At 38.9% G+C, this 21,222-nt stretch overlaps 1 long non-coding RNA gene across 1 annotated transcript in view; it reads left to right on the plus strand.

Moving 5' to 3' along the window:
• Nucleotides 1-227: 227 nt before the first annotated feature.
• LOC131279033 (uncharacterized) overlaps nt 228-21,222 on the plus strand; it is a 30,335-nt gene continuing 9,340 nt past the window's right edge. The window contains exons 1-2 of the long non-coding RNA XR_009186376.1: nt 228-315; nt 1,403-1,518. This is a non-coding gene — a long non-coding RNA (uncharacterized lncRNA). The remainder of the gene's footprint in view (nt 316-1,402; nt 1,519-21,222) is intronic.

A 21,222-nucleotide genomic window follows, 5' to 3' on the forward strand; every position in this document is an offset into this window, starting at 1 on the left:
GTTGATGGTGACTTGTATAAACTGTTACTTAGGCATTATGCTATGTCTAATTTACTGCAGTAGTTGCAATTTAAAATTGAATTAAATATTAATCATCTTAACGTTGGTATTCTTTTATCTAGTTGTACTATGATATACTAGATAACATGTAAGAGAAGAGAAATTCATCCAGTTGATGGACTTTTGTTTTTCTATAGGATTATCTCTGATTCATTACCTAACAAGTCCCAGAAATGGGCATGTGTTTCTAATCAAAACTGTTTGTCCTGGAAGCACTGCTGACTTTGGTGGAAGATTTGAAATTGGTGACTCTTGGTATGAATTAATATGAGTTTCAGTCTATTTATTTGTTTGCTAGAGAGACCTTATCTATGTGTGTGTGTGTGTGTGTGTGTGTGTACAAAGAAGATAAGTTGTTTGGGTACAGGGCCATTCACATGTTTATTTCATGTGGGCCATTTATTTAAACCCTGGTACTTGTGTTAAGGGTTTCACTAATTATCAAGGACTGTCTTAAAATTAATTTTCAGACAAAATTTTTAGAGAAAATTGACTTTAGTTGTCTTTAGTTAAAAATATACCAAGTAGTTGGATGGCAGATCCTCTGGTCCTTAGTGGTTCTTCATTAACAAGGAGGTACTTCAATTCTCAGGTATGTGTACAGGGAAAGCTCTTCATTGCCAGTCACCATAGTTCTTCTTTTTGAAAAAGAGATGCCTTTTCTCCTTGTCAAAGTAGAATTAAAAAAAAAAGTTTACAAATAATATGTCATTTCACTAAGTGTAGGACTCTTAGTCAACAGTAAGCAATGAGTGGACCAAAGTACAATTTCCCTACGTTATTAAATAATCCTTGGGAGGGCCAGTTAAACATTATCCTTATGTGGCATTAAAAGGAGGTGCCACCTACATTTTTGCCTTAAGGAAAAATTTTAAATATTTTTCTTAATATTGTAAATCTCAGAGTTTTTAAAAATGAATCTGTTTAAAACAGTAATTTTTGGTTTCAGGTTACAGTAATCCCATTTCATTTGTAGGTAGCCAGACAAAAAATACGCCAAGCTTTAACAAATGACAGCAATGTAACATGACCTTGCAGTCCAATTATGGCAAATATTAGAGGAAAAAATGCTTTTTTACATGATAATATTTATTGATTGAATCAAGGTGACCACATTTCTTGAGGACAGGCTCTATAGTTAATTCTTATTTATTATTTCCATATTGAATCCCCAGCATCTCATTCAGTGTAGATGTGCTATTTAAGGAATTAAGTATCCACTGAATGACACTGACTGAATAAATGAGTAATGTGTCAGAGCTGTGGAAACACCAGTTGTCTTATAGAAAATCCTTGGCTTTGTGTTTGCCCAAGTGAAGGACTATTGTGTTCTGGCCCCCAGGGTGCTGACTGGGCCTGCCTGCCTCAGGACACCAAGCTCCATATCTGCAGAAGGCTTTGCGCCACCTCATGCCGGCTATGGCGACATGTCTTTATCCAGGGTCCCAGCAGAGTCTGGTAGGTTCCCACACACTGTTCACTTGGGGAGGGTGTGGGGAGTGGGGGGTGGGGAGAAGAGCAGAGCTTTTCAGACTGAGATGTGCCATCTTGTTAACAGCACAGTTTGGGGTCCCTGGGTCCCCAAGTTAGGTGTTTCTAACAAGCCATCACACTGAAGAGTAACAGTGATTATTGTGTTTTTTGGTCTTTATTTTCCCAAAGAGCATGGGTTCTCTGATTATAAAAGTAATACATGTGCATTATAGAGGATTTGGAAGGTACAAATAAGCACAAAAGCACCAAGAAGGCAATGAAAATACCCTGTAATTTGCCACAAGTCTCTTAGTATTTCCATGTTTTTCTTAGATATGGCTTTAGGGGATATATTTTTCTAAGACTTTTGGTACGTAATACTAATGTGATTTCTTTAAATTAGATGCCAGCTGTCTTCCAACTGACCTGTATTATCATTACCTTGCCTCAAACCTGAGTAGCTTGCCCTCGTTTTCCATGTCCTTCTATGTTTCCTTGTTCCTTCTGCGTTAGCCCTGTCCCTGTTCCCTCTCCTGCCCACCCTTACTGTCATCAGTGCTGCTCTCCTTCTCTAGAGGTTTAAAGCCACAGCCGTCTGCAGGACAGTCCTTTGCCAGGCTGCTTCTGGGTATGTCTGCTTACTCGCAGAGAGATCGGAAACAGCTTTCTTTCTCATTGTAATATTAATTACTCCATAGCAGATGCATTGTTTCCAGTTTTTTCTTCCCTATTATAGACATTACTATTCATACCATGTTAATATTTGTGACTTTTATTCTTTCATTGAATTGTTTCTTTAGGATAAATTCTCAAGAGTGGTACTCTTCAACTACGGGTGCAAATTTCACATTGCTTTTGCTCTCTGTTGCTATGTTATTTTCCAGAAGTGGTCAAACAATTTACCAGCGTTACTCTATTTACACTGCACCCACACGAGCTTTTGGTGTTATCATAGCAAGAAGAGACCTGATAATTTATTTGTGAAATGATGCCTTGAGCTTCTTTGATTTATATTTCTTTGATTACCACCCAGGATTATTTATCTCCTTTTGTTGTAGCTTAATTTTCTTTTTTATTTGCTTGATACTCTTTCTTTTTTGTAGTAATTGTGCATAAACAATTCTGTCAGTTAATAGTTGGTCTCTTCTGACCTATTCAAGAAACTGATGAAATGATAAATTTTACTAAAGTCATTTTAAGTATGATTTCCACTCAGAGTCTTCCCTATTTTACACAGACACTCTGTGCCTTTATTTTAGCTTCCAATAAAAAGGAAAAGGCAAGCACATAAAAAGATAGTTGAGGCACTCATTTAATACATTTCCTTTGTAAATTAATATTAAGTGGCCAAGCTAGGTGGATTGTCTTAAAAGAAATTACAATGAAAGTAGCAACATTTGTTATATTTTATGGGCAGAAATTTTGAGGTTCTAAATATATTTTATCTGTATTCAAAAAGTACTGCATCATGTTACGTTAATTTATAGTTCTGCTCTTCATTTCCACCTAGTGAATGGCCTCTTCGGGGAAAAGGAATGCTTTGCAAAATTGAAAGGTTAGACAGCTATAGATGGAGAGCCCCTGGTTACTTTAAGTGAATTAGTCTTTAGCCATAGACACAGTACTGAAATCACTAATTAAAAGCATTTACAGTAGTCATGGAATCCCCGCTGGAATGTGTATTCCCTTTTCGGGGCTCCTGTGAAGCTTTATTTATATGCCTATTCAAGTGCTTATTTGTTGTCTAATTCCATTTATTTTTATATTTCTCTAGTGGAGTGTTAGCTCCCTGAGAAAATAGGCCAGGTCTTTTTTCGTGTTCATTTAGGCAGGCTCAGTACTTGGTATGCTGTAGAAGGTTCATAAACATTTGTTGGGTTGAACATTTCCTCGGAGCCACTCTTGGTGGTGTAAGCAACCAGAGAACCAAAGTACTACTAAACAGAAGTTTCTACAGTACGTTGTCCTTTAAGAAACTACTAATTAAAAATCTTGGTTTATGGCATGGTTCCTAATACTAAACAGATGGAGTGTGAGCCCTTAGGAAAGAATGTTATTATTTTTAAGAACTGGCTGAGTTTCTTTAAGTCAAGGTGGGCTAACCCAGCTTCTAACTGGCATTGTGGAGAGCAGCCCTGGATCATGAAGACGTTCACCTCTTCCTGGTGGGGCAGGCACTCTTCTTCCTAGTTATTAAAACCACCAAACCCCAGGGAATTACTTGCTTAAGTACTTTGTGTCCCTTAAGCCACACTCCCCTTAGGAGGCCAGACAGGGGTGCTTGAGCCTATCATTGTTTTCTGTAATCTAAAACCATCCCTTTTTGATAATAAAAAGGGTAGGATACATAGGAGCTGTGTTAATACTTACCAGTACAGCAAGATCACTGAGATGTTCCATTGGTAAAAGCCTGTGTGAAGGTCATCAGTTTTTTCCATCTTTCAGACTTCTTTAAAACTTAGCCACGATAACCTGAAATTGCTCTATCAGGTCCAATATTCTGAATTACATAGGACCTTATAGGACCTGAGCCAGTGATCAGGGTTTATGTTACTTATCCTCAATTTCTGAGTAACCTCGGAGAGCCTCACCCTTCCTAAGATGCCCAGAATACAGTTCTCATTCTATGCAATGACCTTGCCAAAACAGACCATATGGCTCTTTGTGCTGGCTCACCTTTGTCTCCCCCAGTCAACCCCATTTTTTCGGAAGAGATGTTTCTTTGTGTGCTTCCCACTCATGTGTTGAGAGAGGGCCACATTTATTATGTCTTGCACTTAGAAGACTCTCCAAGATCATGTCCACCTATCAGTAATCCAGAAGGGGCATTTAAGGAGTCACTGGGAAGTACTTTGGGTACTGTGCCTTGTATGGATAAAATAGTAGGCTACAGAGCTACTATTTTAAATGTGCAAGTAGTTAAATTGGCATACACATCTTTCATAGTAATAATGTTTTTCACTTCTAGTTCTATATTTGATCTAGTGCCATCCTGATTCTGGCCATTGGTCAAGGAGTCTCAATCCACCAGTAAGGATTTTAGGATACCCCACCAAAGACCATTTACTAAGCCTCAACTGACACAGCATGGCTCTCCAGTAGACAGTATCGAATTAGGCAATCTAGAATCACTCACCTCCCATGAAATCTCTTTGACCTGCCCATTCAGGAAACTCAAAGACTACATTTTGGGTTCTTCCCAAATTGCTAAAGTAATGAAGGTTGCCACCTTTCTGCCTACCATGGCTTCATTCATATTATCCCTGTCTTTCACTGTCAATTGGCATCCCTTTCGACCATATCCAGCTCCTTTGGACATTGCAGCCAGTACTTTCAGGATGTGCTCCACACACTGCCTCCACCAAGACCTGCTCCAGCACCTGAGTCAAGAGGAGAGATTGGACAACAGAGGAGTACATAGGGACACTATCTCAAATAGATTTTCTTTGGGGTGGGATCTTAACACTGGGAAAAGGAACATCCTGTTCTTATCCTGAGGCAGTACCATCTGTGAATTATAAGACCTGGAGGAACTTTCCCAGCCTAGATTATCAATGAATTTGGGAAAGTACCTTGCCCATTATACTCTACTAATCTAGAATCCATGATGAAAGGGTTCCCAACCATAGTGGAAGTTCTTTGTTTCCCAGGTATATTGGTCAGCTAAAGGGCTACTGATGCAAAATACCAGAAATCGCTTGATTTTTATAAAGGGTATTTATTTGGGATAGAAGCTTTCCATCACAAGGCCCTAAAAAGTCCACCTAAAGGTACTGTAAGAGGTACTTTCTCACCCAGAGTCTGTTGCCACATGTTGGAGCAGGATGGTGGGTGATGCCTGTGAGGGTTCTGTCTTACTCCTCCTCCCAAGGCTCCATGGTCTAGCTTCTTCCAGTCTCAGCCACAGACTGGGACAAGTCTTGGCTCTTTTCCAAGGTTTGTTTCTTTCCCGGCTCAGCTGCTCTGCTCTCTCCACAAGGCCAGCTGTAAACTGTCAGGGGAACAGCTTGACTCTCTTCCTGGGGCCTCTGCAATGTCTAATGGAGCCTTCACTCTTTCCTCATGTATCTGCTTCTTTGTGTGCTTACTTCCTGAACTCCAGGATCAAAACTCCAATTTTCTTCTCTGCCATGTCATTTTCTCTGTGACTACTACTCACGTACTACTGATGTGGCCCAGTCAAAGCCTTAATCATTATTAATCAAGTAAAAGTGAAACCTCTGACTGCAATCCAATCTAATATGCCCAGAGGAACAGACCAGTTCACAACATAATCCAATATATATTTTTGGAAATCATAAATATTATCAAACTGCTACACCAGGTTTGTCAAGACCTGGGAATAGTACTCATTTTACTAGAGAAACATAATAAAATGAACCACACAGTGACAATACAAAATTCCTTTTTTCTAGTTACCATTCTGGACTAGGCACTACATTCTGGGTTGGAAAAAGAGAAGCAGGTAAACATTTTTCCAAGGAGATTATAAAATATTGTAGACATTTATATATAGGTAATTATAATACAAATGGGAATCCTATTATAGTTGCATGAACTAAGTGCTATAGTAAGGTTATCTCAGCAGATCTAGAAAGGAAACTAATTAAACAAGTTTAAATAAAGGAATAAAATTAAAATTTGTGTTTAATGTTAAAAGTTTAGCTCTAGAATAATATGATCGAGGTAAACTGTACTTAAAATATATTCAGTGGGCAATTGGTGTATTCTCTTTTTTTTTTTTTTTTCTTGACTGTCTTAGCTAGAGGTTTATCAATTTTGTTCATAATTTCAAAGAACCAGTTTTTGATTTTGTTGAAGTTCTTTATTTTCTTATTTTCAGTTTCACTGATGTCTGCTCTAATCCTTATTATTTTTTTCTGCTTTTTTGGTTTAATTTGATCTCTATCTTTTTTTTTTTTTTTTTGAGTTTCCTAAGGTGGAAGCTTATATAAACAACTTGAGATGCATCCAACGAATTTTGATAAGCTGTCTTTTCATTTTTCTGTAGTTCAAGATATTTTTAAAATTTCTTTTGAAACTTCTTCTCTGACCCATGTGTTATTTATGTTTTGTTTAAGCTCCAAATATTTTGGAATTTCCATCTATCTTTCTGTTATTGATTTCTAGTTTAATTCTGTTATGGATTGAAAGTTCTGTTCTTTTACATTTGTTGAGGGGTATCTTATAGCACAGTATGTGGTCTGTCTTGGTGAATGTTATGTGGGCTTGAGGAAAATGTATATTCTATTGCTGTTTGATGTTTCTATAGATGTCAATGAGATCCAGTTGATGGATGGTGCTCCTCAGTTCTAATATACCTTTACTGATTTTCTGCCTGATGAATCTGACAGTTACTCACAGAGGGATATTGATGTCTCCAAATATGAGTGGAGTTGTCTATGTCTCCTAGCAGTTCTATCAGTTTTTGTATCACATATTTTCGTGCCCTGTTGTTAGGGACATACATGTTAAGAATTGTTATTTTTTGGAACATTGACTCCTTTTTCGTTATGTTATTTCCCTATATATCCTTGATAATTTTTCTTGCTCTGAAATACGTTTTGTTTGAAATCAATACAGCTACTCCAGCTTTCTGTTGATTAGTGTTAGCATGGTATATCCTTCTCTATCTCTTTACTTTTATCTATCTTTGACTATGTATTTAAGGTGAGTTTATTAACAAAATATAGTTGGGTCTTATGTTTTAATCCACTCTACTAGTCTCTATTAACTGGTGTATTTAAGTCATTCACATTTAAAGTGATTATTTATATCATTCGATTAATATCTACCATATTTTAACTACTTTTTATTCATTGACATTGTGCTCTGTGTCTTCCAGTCTTTTTTTCCTTTTCTAATTTTAATCAAGTATTTTATACAATTCCATTGTCTCTCCATCTTAGAATTTCAATTATACATATTTTTTTAAAAATTTAATGGTTTCCCTAGAGGTTACAATATACATTTACAAGTAATCTGAGTACTGCTTCATGGGTAGTGCAGGTACCTTATATAACAGAATAATCCCAATTCTCCCCTTCCATTCCTTATAGCAACCATCATATATTTAATTTATCCATAAACTGTAATCATTGTTGGTATTATAATTTTGAACAAACTTTTATTTGTTAGATCAGTTAAGCATAAGAGAAACAAAATATTTTACCTTCATTTATTTTTTCTTAACACTCTTCCTTTCTTTTGTAGATCAGAGTTTCTGACCTTTATCATTTTCTTTCTCTCTGAAGTGCTTCTTTTAACATTTCCTGCAGGACAGGTCTGTTGGTAACAAATTTCCTTAATTTTTGTTTGTCTAGAAAGTTTACTTCTCCTTCACTTTTGAAGGATAGTTTGCTGAGTTCTATAATTCTAGGTTGTGTATGTGTGTTTTGTTTGTTTGTTTGTTTTACTTTCAATGCTTTTAGTATTTCACTCCAGTCTCTTCCTGCTTGTATTGTATCTGGAGAGAATCTGATGTAATTCTTACCCTTGTACCTCTATAGGAAGGTGCTTCTTTTTCTATGGCTTCTTTCAAGGTTTTCTTTTTTTCTCTGACTTACTTACATTTGAATAGATATGCCTAGGGGTGGGTTATTTTACATTTATCATGGTTGGTATTTTCTGAACTTCTCAGACCTGTGCTCTGTCATTAATTTTGGAAAACTCTCAGCCATTATTAATTCAAATAATTGTTTTGTTTCTTTTTTTCCTTCTGGTCAATACCTGCATACGTGCATGTTACACCATTTGTAGTAGTCCCACAGGTGTTAGATATTCTGTTCTACTTTTTCAGTTTTTATCTCTCTGCTTTTCAGTTTGGAAGTTTCTAGTTATGTATCTTCAAGCTTACTGTTTTTTTTCCCTCAGCTGTGTCTATTCTGATGGGCCTATCAAAGGCATTCTTCATTTATGTCACAGTGGTTTTGATTTCTAGTGTTTCTCTTTTATTCTTTTGTAGAGTTTCCATCTCTTTGCTTATGTTACCTGCCACTTTTTGCCTGCTGTCCACTTTTCCCATTAGAGCCCTTAACATACTAATCATAGTTATTTTAAATCTTGCCCTAATAATTCCCAAACTGCTCTCATATATCAGTCTGATATTTACCCTGTCTCTTCAAATTGTGTGTGTGTATTGTTTGTTTGTTTGTTTGTTTGTTTTGGCTTTATGCATGCCTTGTATTTTTTTATTAAGAGCCAGGCATGATGTATCAGGTAAGAGGAACTGAGTTAAATAGGTGTGCTTAGTGTGAGGTTTTATGTTTATCTGGCCAGAGTTAAGCTGTATTTATTTTTTGCTGTAGCTGTTAATGGAGGCTAAAATTTCCTGTGGTGGTCTTGTTTTTATCTTCCCTGTTGTCTGTGGGTTTCCTGGTATACTACTTCTAAAATACAGTCTGAGTTTTGCCATTTCAACACTAATCCCCTATTTTCCAGGAACCCTACTGATGTGGTTGTCAGAGGTGAAGGAAGGGATAGCTCTACAGTGCTGTGACTAGGTCTCATTCTTTTAATGAGCTGCTGCTCCTACATGGTGACCATCCCAGGTGCTTTGCATCTTTTTTAAAAATCACCCCTTATTGGATAGTGGGGACTGGAATTGGGTATTTCCTCTTCCCCATGTCAAAAGCTAGACATGGAATTCAGTGTTCTTCGTTCACTGGGTTGGTTAGGTTCTGATAAAACTCAAGTAGGTTGGTTCTGGTAAACTAGCTTCTTTCGAGGGCAGCCCTTTGTAAAAGAGAGGAGAGCTCTCTGGGCTTTTTTTTTTGAAGATTTTTTTTCTATCCCCTGCCCTGCTGTTTTAGCTGTCTGTGTCCATTTGCTGTATGATCTTCTGTATTTGTTTCTCTTTTTGTCTTCCCTTCTTCCTCCTACTGGAAACAGAGGGGGTTTGTTATAGTTTGCCAAAAGGCTGTCTATGCAAAGTACCAGAAATCTCTTGGCTTTTATGATGGGGATTTATTGGGAGTAGAAATTTACAGTTCCAAGGCCATGAAATGCCAAATCAAGACATCAGCAGAGATGCTTTCTCACCAAAGTCAGTTGCTGGTGATACTGGCATTGTTGCCACATGGTGAAGCAAGATGGCTGCCCATCTCTACAGAAGTCTCTGCCTTCCCCTCCAGAATCCACCATCTCTTAGAGCTCAGCTGTGAGCAATCAAGCATAAGGCTTGTCTGTTTCTTTTTGGACCTCAGCTCTTTGAGCCTCTCAGGGGCTTCTGTTTTCCTGCAGTTCTCTCTCATGGCAGAGTCAAACATGGCAGCTCTCTTTTCCTGTGTCTGTCTCTCTGTGTCTCCTTTTATATCAGACCCAGCCAAAGGGTTAGACGCAACAAGAATCACACCCCGATGATGTACTCCAGTCAAATGGATCTCACATCCACAGGAATGGATTAGTTTAAAACAATCTTTTTTTTTTTTTTTGATTCACACAATTCAAACTGTTATACTCCACCCTATGGATCCCAAAATATATATTCTTTCCATATGCAAAATACATTCACTACATCACAATATTTCAAAAGCCTTAAATCATTTCAGTGCAATGCTAAGTATAAAATTTCATAGAAATCAGTTATAGGTATGCAGTTTGTCTTGGGGAAATATTCCCCTCTGGCGGTAGACCAATGAAACTTACAAAGAAATTATCTGCTTCCAATATACAAAAGAGGGGCATATATAGGATAAACATTTGCTTTACCATAAGGAGAACTTGGAAGGGAAAAGGGTGTCACAGGTCCCAATAGTTCTGAAAACTTGCAGGGCATACTGCACTAGATTTCGAAGTCTGAGAGTCATCCTTAAGATAATGGTTTCTTCTCCTTGGGGCCTCATGGGAGCCCATCCTTTTCGTGGGTTTGCCCAAAGGCCATACTTTCAGCTCCATGTTCCTCAAGCATCTGGGTGGAAACCGAGCTACCGATGTTACCCACCAAGGATATTGGAGTGATGGTCACACTTTCCCCAATCTCTGGGGGACAGGCTCATTCCTCTTAGTACAGTGAAATGGCAGCAATATTCTCTCTAATCTTTGGCATATAGGCCCAACCCCCTCAGAGAAATGGAGTGTTGACCTCACTCTCCCCAAACATTGGGAAATATGCTCCACCCTCTGTAGCCTGGGGAGACCAAACTCTCCCTTAACAATGTGCTGGAACATCCGTCCTCTTCAAAGGCTGGGACAAACTCACCTTCTCTGTACACATGGGTGGGGTCTCTCTCTTGGCCCAAGGGAATATCTTAATTCCAGGCTTCAGCTTCCATGGTTTTCCTTTTGATGCTGTTTCTCCCTCAGTCTCTCCCTCCCCTGACTTTTAGTCCAGGCTGACAGTGGTTTTGTTCATACAGTTCTCACAGAAAGCTTGTTGGTTTAGATGAACCTCACAGGGGTCCAGACATCAGACAGTAGGACTTTCCACCACAGGTCCTTCCTGGATAACTGCGTTTCCAATCTTAACTTACAAGCTCCACGTTTAGTTAAATCCTCACATGGGGCACTATCATCTGGGGGCTTGTTTTCCAGAAGCTTAGAATTTCCCAAATCAGTCTTTGGTTTCTTTGTGCCCAGCAATTTAGTTCTCAGTTTATCTCTTTCCTCTTACATTTTTCTGTAAGCTGCAAGAAAAGCCAGGGTGCATTTTCCACATTTACTTTGAAACCTCCTCAGCTAAATGTCCAAGATTGTCATTTTCAAATTCTGCCTTCCATCTAACTTCAGGAGTCAATTTTGCCAAGTTCCCTGCAACATTAAAACAAAGATCACCTTTCCTCCAGGTTCAAATAATAGTTTCATCATTTCCTTCTAAGGCCTTATCAGCACTATATTTACCATCTGTATTTCTACCAACAGTCTCTTCAAAACAGTCTAGACCTTTTCTATCAACTGTCTCACAGTTCCTGACAGCTGAACTCCAAGAGATGGTTTTATAAAATAAAACTGTTCCAGCATTTTTGGGAATTGCAAACAGCGTGACTCACTCTCCTGGTACCAGTTTCTGTTTTAGTTTGCCAAAGGGCTAAACCTTCCAATTCTACCACCTGAATCCCAAAAAGCCATGTCTTTTCCATGTGCAAAATAAAATATTTCAAAAGCCTTAAATCATTCCAGTTCCAGGGCTGTGAAAAGTCAAAACCGAGGCACCACCAGAGATGCTTTTTCACCAAAATCAGCTGCCACATGTTGAAGCAAGATGGCTGCCAATCTCTGATAAGATTCCAGCCTTCCCCTCTGGGTTCACCATCTCTTGAGCTGCTCTGTGGGCTCAGCCTCTTGAGGCTTCATGCTTAAGCGATCCTCTAGCCCTCTCTCTTACATGACAGGATCAAACATGGTGACTTCCTTTTCCTGTGCCTGTCTGTGTCCCTCTCTCTCTCTGTGTATCTGTTTATATCAGCCCCAGGAAGAAAGTGAAGAATCAAACTGAGTCACAGCTCACTGAGGTAGTCTAATGAAAAGCCCTAAATCCACCTTATCAAGTAATCTGATCAAAGGTCCCTCAACTAAATTTATTGCAATCAGAGAGTAGAGTATCATATCCAGAGGAGTAGATTAGTTTACAAACTAATGATCATTCTCTTTTTGGGATTCATAAAATAATCTCAACCTGCCACATTCTACCCTCTGAATCCCAAAAAGATATGTCTTTCCATATGCAAAATACGTTCATTACATCACAATATTTCAAAAGCCTTATATTATTTCAGTAGTAATGCTTTAAAAAAATCTCATAGAAATCGGTTATAGGCTTGCAGTTTGTCCTGGGGCAACATTCCCCTCTGGCTGTAGACCTGTGAAACTTACAAATTATCTGCTTCCAATATCGAAAGGAGGGACGTACATAGGATAAACATTTGTATTTTTGCTTTTTGAGATTCACAAAATTCACACTGTCACAGGACTTATCTCTAATCTTCACAGTGAGAACCTGGTTGGCTCCTAGGGGTAAAACTCCTGAAAGTGTGGGCCCCTCCCCCAAGGCTGGGTCTCCAGGAGTTTTTCTCTCCCAATCTAGTCCACACTCAGCCTCCAGCAATTAGCCTTTCACTCTGCAAGAAGTCCTATCCAATACTTGCTCTAATCCTGTGAATATCTATAGTGGCAAGTCTTTTTAGTTTCCATGATGATGGTTTGCCTGTGACCTCAGTTGTCAGATGGATCTGGGAAGAGTTGTTGATTTTCAGTTTGTTTCTTTTCTTTTTTTAAATTAATAAACTATTTTTAGAGAAGTTTTAGATTACATAGAAGTGAATAGAAAGTGTAGGGAATTGCCATATAACCCACCCTTCCCCTCCCATATTTTCCCCTGTTAGTAATATCTTACATTAGTGTGGTACATTTGTACAACTGATGAACCAATACTGAAGCTTTGCTACTAGCCAGGGTCTTCAACTTACACGATAGTTTACACTTTTCACTGTGCAGTTTTATAGGTTTTGGCAAAATGTGTAGGGTCTTTATCTGCCATTGCAATATCATTCAGAACAATTCCACTGCCTCCAAAATGTGCTATATTCCACCTGTTCTTCCTCCCCCTCCCCTCAGCAACTCTGGTAATCATATCTTTATATCAATGTTGTAAGTTCTTTGCTACAATATAATAATTCTACTTTGATTGGGGGTTGTATTCCCCCTTTATATTGTTCATTCCTCAATTTTGAGGCTTTTGGGATGATGTTGCCACTTGGCTTCATATTGGAAGAGGGCTTAGATCTTATGGGGCAGATGGAAAGAACTGTTTTGCTGGCAGTTGTATATACTCTTCAGTTTTGGGGGATGGGAGTTGTCCATCCTCAGCATTTTGATAGTTGTCCTGGGCAAATCTAATGGACTGGAGAGTGGGTAACTCTGCTGAGTATCAGGGTTCAGCTGGCATATAAACAGACTAAAGCCTTAGGTCTCTGGAACTTGTATTTAATGGGTATAATGCTAATTATTAGGTTCAAATGAAAGGGATAGAAACCTTAAGTCTCTGAAACTTATATTTAAGGGGTATAATGCTACTTATAGGTTCAAATAAAAGGGATAGAAGAATTGCCAGTAGGGAAATTATGAATGAGTCTAATTCCTTATATTGGGGAAACAGAATATTGTATCTTACAGAATAAGGTCCGCTGCTGGAATGCTGATTTCGTGAGTATGTGCCTTGCCTGTAGTGACTGGATGTTACTAGAACCCTTGGGAGCACCCCTGTTTGAGGCTTTGTTTACTGTGTCAGTTAGTGAGATCTGCCTGAGACATGCATAAGCATGTCTGAAATGAACTCCTGGCTCACTTTTAGGTCTCTTAGCCATAAGAACTCTTTTGTATTTAATGTTTTCCCCTGTATTAGGGGTCTCTAGGGAAATAGAACCTATGGGAGATATCTGTAAATAGTATGAGATTTTATAAAATGGTCTCATGCAACCGTGGGGATGCACAAGTCCAAATTCTGCAGGACAGGTGCAAACCCAGGGCTCAGATAAGAGTCCTCCTTGAATTCCTCAGGAGATACTGGCTGCCTGCAGTAAAGATTGGGATTCTCACTGTGAATGCTGGAATCCCTTCTCCTTTTAAGGCCTTCAGCTAATTGGATTACATGTCACTCATTGCTGATAGCAGTCTCTGCAGTTGATTGTAGAAGTAACCAGCCATCTATGCAATCAACTCACTGATAATTAAAGTCAATGTCATTGTATTACAATTATCCCAGTACTTGGTTGACCAAATAACTGATACCATTACCTGGATGAGTTGACACCATAGCCTAACCATCAAAGTCTACCCCTTGTCAACCTGGCAGCTTTATTATCACCTTAAATCATACTTGGTCTGTAAATAAAAACAACAGATTCATACATATATATGTATATTTCTGCCTAACACTATTCAACTGTACTACATACAATCAGAAACACGCTAATTCCCTCCACAATAGGGTGCAAGTACTTGGGTAGTATTCACTGTTAAACTTCACATCCTTAAATAGTGCAACATAAAGCTGTACACCTTATTTCATATAATAAGGGGAAAGGCTAGGGAAGAAAACAAAGATTAATTTTATGTATATATACAAACATACTCATAACAAAACAAGGAAGGAAGATTCATGATTACAGTTCTTATTTCTGTAACTGGTCATGTGATTGAAGTTCATATTTATCACTATTTTCTTCCACTATCCATTCCATGTTCTCTTTACCATTAACCAGCTCCTCAGCTGGCTGTGGTTCTTTACCTGGTGGGATGACCCAAACTTTCATTCCTGAAGATTCTGGGCCTTTTTTAGTCCTGCCTGGATTGGGTTGGTGCAGTTTTCCATTGTATTTAATCACAGGTCATGGTAGTATTAGGAGCCACCCTAGGGGATCTCCTGTATTCCTATTTCCCCTTGATAGCAGGATCAATTACCCCAGGAAATAGTAATTTCCTTCTTTGCCTGTTAGTAAAGAGGCATGAGGAACCCAAAGTGGCCAGGTGGCAGTCTTAACTTCCAGGTCAGTGGAATCATTGTGTTCCCTGATGGAAGCACTCCTCCTTTTGGCAATACGACCCACAGACAAGCAGAGTTTCAGGTTGCAAAAAAGGAGGCAAAATTTTTTCCTAGTGGATCACTCAGGGTAATAGCTAGTGGTGTCACTCCCATTTCCATCCTTGATTCCTGGACCTGTGAATCCTGGCTATGGGAGAAATAGTACCTTAGAGTGAGTTAGAGCATACACAGCCTCCTGGAGAAACTTGCCCCAGCTGTGTGAAGTATTGCCACCTAGTTGGTGCCAGAACACCGTTCTAACAATCCAGCTTCTTCAGGATGGTCATGAACATGGTAGGGCCAGTGAATTCCATGAGTGTATGCCCATTCCTGCACATCACTTGCTGTAAGGTTAATTCCTTGATCAGAAGCAATGCTATGTGGAATGCAGTGGCAGTGGAAAAAATATTTGATAAGTCCACAGATGGTAGTTTTAGAAGAACCATTGCCTGCAGGGAAGGCAAACCCATATCCATGGTGTATGTCTATTCCAGTTAGAACAAATTGCTGCTCATTCCATGATGGAAGTTATCCAGTGTAATCAACCTGCCACTAGGTAGCAGGCTGATCACCTTGGGGAATGGTGCCATATTGGGGACTGATTGTGGGTCTCTGCTGCTGGCATATTGGGCATTCAGCAGTGGCTGTAGCCAAGTTGGTCCTGATGAGGGTGGGTAAGTCTATATTGCTGATCCCTTGCATAATCTCCATCCCTACCACCATGGCTACTTTGTTCATGAGCCCATTGGGCAATGACAAGAGTGGCTGGGGAAAGAATCTGAATGCTAGCCACAGAGTGGGTCATCTTATCCACTTGATTATTAAAGTCTTCCTCAGCTGAAGTCTCCCTTATGTGAGCATTTAGGTGGGACACAAATATTTTCAAGTTTTTTTGGCACACTCAGAAAGTTCGGTTCACATATTCTTCATTACCAATTTTTGAATCATGTTCTTCCAAGTCCCTGACCATCCACCTAAACCTTTGGCAACAACCCATGAGTCGTATATATACCACTTCCACTTTATGATGGAATGCTGCTATGCATGCCAAATTTTATGGTTTGGTGGGTCAGACAATACCCAGCTCATGATAGGCAACTCGGGTCTCATGGTTACTTGGTGGCCTGTAACCAAGCATTTGTCAGATAGATAGCTGCATTCCAGGTACCAGCAGATGTGCTGATTTGCTCAAACAATGGTACCACATCTGGAACAGCAACTGTAATTGGCCTGTAACTTAGTTCAGTGTCAACTAAGGCCCAGTAGCTGGCCAAAAGCTGTTCTCAAAAAGAGAATAAATATCTACATAGGATGGTAGGGCTTTGCTCTGAAATCCTAAGGGTCTGCATTGGGATTCTCATGTAGGGGCCTGCCGAAGGCTCCAGATGGCATCTCTATTTGCCACTGACACTTCCATCCCATTGGATCTGCTGGATCATATGGCCCAAGTGGTAGTGCGGCTTGTACAACAGCCTGGACCTGTCACAGAGCCTCCTTTTATTCAAGTCCCCACTCAAAACTAGCGGCTTTTCTGGTCAATTGGTAAATGGGCTAAGTAGCACACCCAAATGAGGAATGTGTTATCTCCAAAATCTGAAGAGGCCACTTAAGAATTGTGCCTCTTTTTTTTGGTCATAGGAGGGGCCAGAAGCAAGAGCTTATCCTTTACTGTGGAAGGGATATCTTGACATGCCCCAAATCACTAGACACCTAGAAATTTCACTGCGGTGGAAGGACCCTATATTTTTGTTGGATTTATCTCCTATCCTTTCTCACACAAATGCATTACCAGTGAGTCTAAAGTCATTGCTACTTCTTGCTCACTAGGTCCTATCAACATGATATCATCAATATAATGGGCCAGTATGATATCTTCTGGGAGGGAGAGTTGATCAAGGTCCCTGCAGACAATATTATGACTTAGGACTGGAAAGTTGACACACCCTTGAGATAGGACAGTGACAATTTATTGCTGACATTGCCAGCTGGAAAGCAAACTGTTCTGGTGGTCCTTACTAATGGCAATTGAGAAAAAAGCATTTGTTAGATAGATAGCTGCATTCCAGGTACCAGCAGATGTGCTGATTTGCTCAAACAATGGTACCACATCTGGAACAGCAGCTGTAATTGGCATAATCCACTGTCATCCTCCAAGATCCATCTGTTTTCTGCACAGGTCAGATAGGAGAGCTGAGTGGAGATGTGGTGGGAATCACCACCCCTGTGTCCTTCACATCCTTAGTGGTGGCACTGATCTTTGCAATCTCTCCAGGAATCTACTATTTTGCTAGGTAGAGGTAGTTCCTGTGGCTTCTTTTTGGCCTTTCCTATCATAATAACCCTCACTCCACAAGTCAGGGATCCAATGTGGGGATTTTGCCAGTAGCTGAGTGTATCTGTTCCAATTACATATTCTAGAACTAAGAAAATAGCTACAGAATGGGTCCAAGGACCCACTGGATTCACTGTGAGACATATCTGAGCTAAAACCCCATTGATCACCTGATCTCCATAAACCCCTACAGACTTGTGTACCACAGTGACATTTTGGGTTTTCTGGAATTAATGTCACTTTTAAGCCCGTATCTAGTAATCCCCCAAATACCTGATCATTTCCTTTTCCCCAGTGCATGGTTATCCTATTTAAAGGCCGTAAGTCTCTTTGGGGGAAAGGTGGGAGGAAGAATAACAGGATAAATTTTTGGCAGTTTAACAGGGTCCCTCCCCAGGGGTACCTGGCATTCCATTCATTCATGGTGCTCTGGTCCGTATCCTGTCTCAAGTCTGGCAATTGATTAAGGGGCTGTGATTCTCTGTGTCTGCAGTTCAGTTTAGGGTTTTATTTACTTGATCTAGAACTCTTCCACTTATACAGATCAAGTCGTAATTTTGTAGACTGCCTATCTATTTCACTTCTAGGTACTCCAGTACTTCATTCCTTTTTACAGCTTTATAATATTCCATCATATGTATATCACTCATTTTATTTATCCATTCATTAGTTGATGGGCACTTGGGTTGCTTTTATTTTTTGGCAATTGTGAATATATATTTTAGCACAGTAATATTTTTAAAAAAGAAGCCAGATACATAAGAGTAAAAATAGAGGATCCCGTTTATATAAAGTTCCACAATATGCAAAATTAAACTGTGGCTCAAGAAGTCGAAATAGTGGTTATCCTGGGAAAAAGGGAAATGATTGAAAGGGCATTCATAAAAAGGCACTCCAGCATTCTGGTAATGTTCTGCTTCTTGTTCTGGGTGCTGGTTACACAAAGTACAGTCACTTTGTGAAAAGTCATTGAGCTTATATTTATGAGCACTTTATATATATATATGTATATAATCTTGATTTTCTCCTCTGCTTACTCAGTACTAGCATATAGAAACAATACTGATTTTTGCATGTTGATCTTGTACTCCACCAATTTGTTTATTAGCTCCAGTAGCTTTTATTGTAGTTTTTTAGGACTTTCTGTATATAGGATCATGTCCTGTGGAAATAGTGAAAGTTGTGCTTCTTCCTATCTAATTTGTATGCTTTTTATTTTTTTCTTACCTAACTTCTCTGACTAGAACTTCCAGTAAAATGTTAAATGACAGTGGTGACAGTGCACATCCTGTTCCCAATCTCAGCAGGAAAGCTTTCAGTCTTTCACCATTGATTGTTTTGTTAGCTGTGGATTTTTCATGTATTCCCTTTATCATGTTGAAGAAGGTTCCTCTCTTTTTTTAAAAATATTTATTTCTCCCTGCCCCCCCCGCTCCCCGACATTCCCTGCTTTCTGTGTCCATTTGCTGTGTATTCTTCTGTGTCTGCTTGTATTCTCATTAGGCAGCTCCAGGAACTGATCCTGGGACCTTCTGGAGTGGGAGAGAGGTGATTACTCTCTTGTGCCACCTCAGCTCCCTGTTCTGCTACATCTTATTTCTTTTCTCTGTGTCTCTTATTGTGTATCTTGCTGTGTAAGCTCTCAGTGTCAGCTGGCAATCCTCTGTGGGGTGCCATTCCCATGCAGGGTGGCACTCCTGTGTGGGGTGGCATTCCAGCATAGGCTGGCACTCTATGTGAGCCAGCTTGCCACATGGGTCAGCTTGCCCTCACTAGGAGGCCCTGGCATCGAACTCTGGACCTTCTATATGGTAGGTGAGAGCCTAGTTGGTTGAGCTGCATCTGTTTCCCAGAATGTTCCTTTTATTCATACTTTTCTGTTTTTTTTTTTTTTAAATCAAGAAAGAATGCTGGGTTTTGTTAAATGCCTTTTCTGCATCAATTGAGAGGATCATGTGATTTTTCCTTTTGTTTTGTTAATATAGTGTATTACATTAATTGGTTTTCTTATGTGGAATCACCATTGCATACCTGGGATAAAACCCACTTGATCATGGTATATTATTATTTTCATGTACTGTTGGATTCTGTGTTTGGGTATGTTGAAGATTTTTCATCTATATTCATGTGAGAAATTGCTCTGAATTTTCTTTTCTTGTTGTATGGAATGAGTTAGGTAGTGTTCCCTCCTCTTCAATTTATTGGAATAGTTTGAACAGAATTTGTATTAATTCTTCTTGGAATGATTGGTAGAATTCCCCTGTGAATCCATCTGGTCCTGGGTTTTCTTTGTTGGGTGGTTTTTGATTACTGATTCAATCTCTTTACTTGTAATTTGGTCTGTATAGGTCATCTATTTCTTCTAGAGTCAGTGTAGTTTGTTTGTGTGTTTCCAGGAATTTTTCCACTTCATCTAAGTTGCCTAATTTGTTGTCATACAGTTGTTCAGTTGTTCATAGTATTTCTTAAGTTACTTTTTATTCTGTGGGGCCAGTAGTTATGTCCCTTTCTCATTTTTTATTTCATTTATTTATAACTTATCTCTTTTTTTGTCAGTTTAGCATAGGACTTGTCAATTTTATTGCTCTTCTCCAAGAACCAACTTTTGGTTTTGTTGATTCTCTCTTGTTTTTTTTAATTCTCAATTTCTTGTATTCTTCTCTAATATTTGTTATTTATTTTCTTCTACTTGTTTTGGAATTAGTTTGCTGGGTTTTTTTCCTAGTTCCTTGAGGTATGTATTTAGTTCTTTGATTTTAGCTCTCTCTTCTTTTTTATTATAAGTGTTTAGGGCTATAAATTTTCCTCTTAGCACTGCCTTCACTGTATCTCCTAAGTTTTTTTTAATATATATATTTTTAAATTTATTTTTAAAAGATAATAAATCACACAAAATGTTACATTAAAAAATATAGGAGATTCCCATATACCCCACTCCCCACACCCCCCACTTTCCCCACATCAACAACTTCTTTCATTAGTGTTATACATTCATTGCATTTGATAAATGCATTTTGGAGCACTGCTACAGAGTATGGATTATAGTTTACATTGTAGTTTACACTCTCTCCCAGTGAATTCAGTGGGTTATGGCAGAGCATATAATGTCCTGCATCTGTTTCTGCAGTATCATTCAGGACAGCTCCAAGTCCCAAAAATGTGCCCATATTACACCTCTTTTTCCCCCTCCCTGCCTTCAGCAACTCCAGACATTGATTGTCTCCACATCAATGATATAATTTCTTCCATTGCTAGAGTCACAATAATTCTATAGAAGAATACCAGTAAGTCCCCTCAGATCTATATTTTATTCCCCAATCCAGAAGACTCTGGGATGGTGATACCCACTCTACTTCTTAATTGAGAGGGGGCTTCTCTAGACACATTGACCTCTCTTGCAATTTCTTCTTTAACCCACTAATTGTTGGAATATGTCTTTTGTATTTGTGGATTTTTCAGTTCTCCTCCTGTGATTGACTTCTAGCTTCATTCCATTATGGTCAGAGAAAGTGCTTTGTGTAATTTCAATCTTTATAAATTTTTCGAGGCATGTTTTATAACCAAACATGTGGTCTCTCTTGGAGAATGATCCATGTGCACTTGAGAAATATATATATCTTGCTGTTATGGGTTGCAGTGTCCTATATACATGTTAGGTCTAGTTCATTTATCATATTACTCAAGTTCTCGGTTTCCCTGTTGATCCTCTGCCTAGATGTTCTATCTGTTTATGAGAGTAGATATATTGATGTCTCCATCTATTATTGTAGAGATGTCTATTTCTCCCTTCAGTTTGCCATATTTGCTTCACGTATTTTGAGGCATGATGGCTAGGTGCCTA

The sequence above is a fragment of the Dasypus novemcinctus genome, chromosome 6 (genome assembly GCF_030445035.2).
Source record: "Dasypus novemcinctus isolate mDasNov1 chromosome 6, mDasNov1.1.hap2, whole genome shotgun sequence".
Taxonomy (NCBI): domain Eukaryota; kingdom Metazoa; phylum Chordata; class Mammalia; order Cingulata; family Dasypodidae; genus Dasypus; species Dasypus novemcinctus.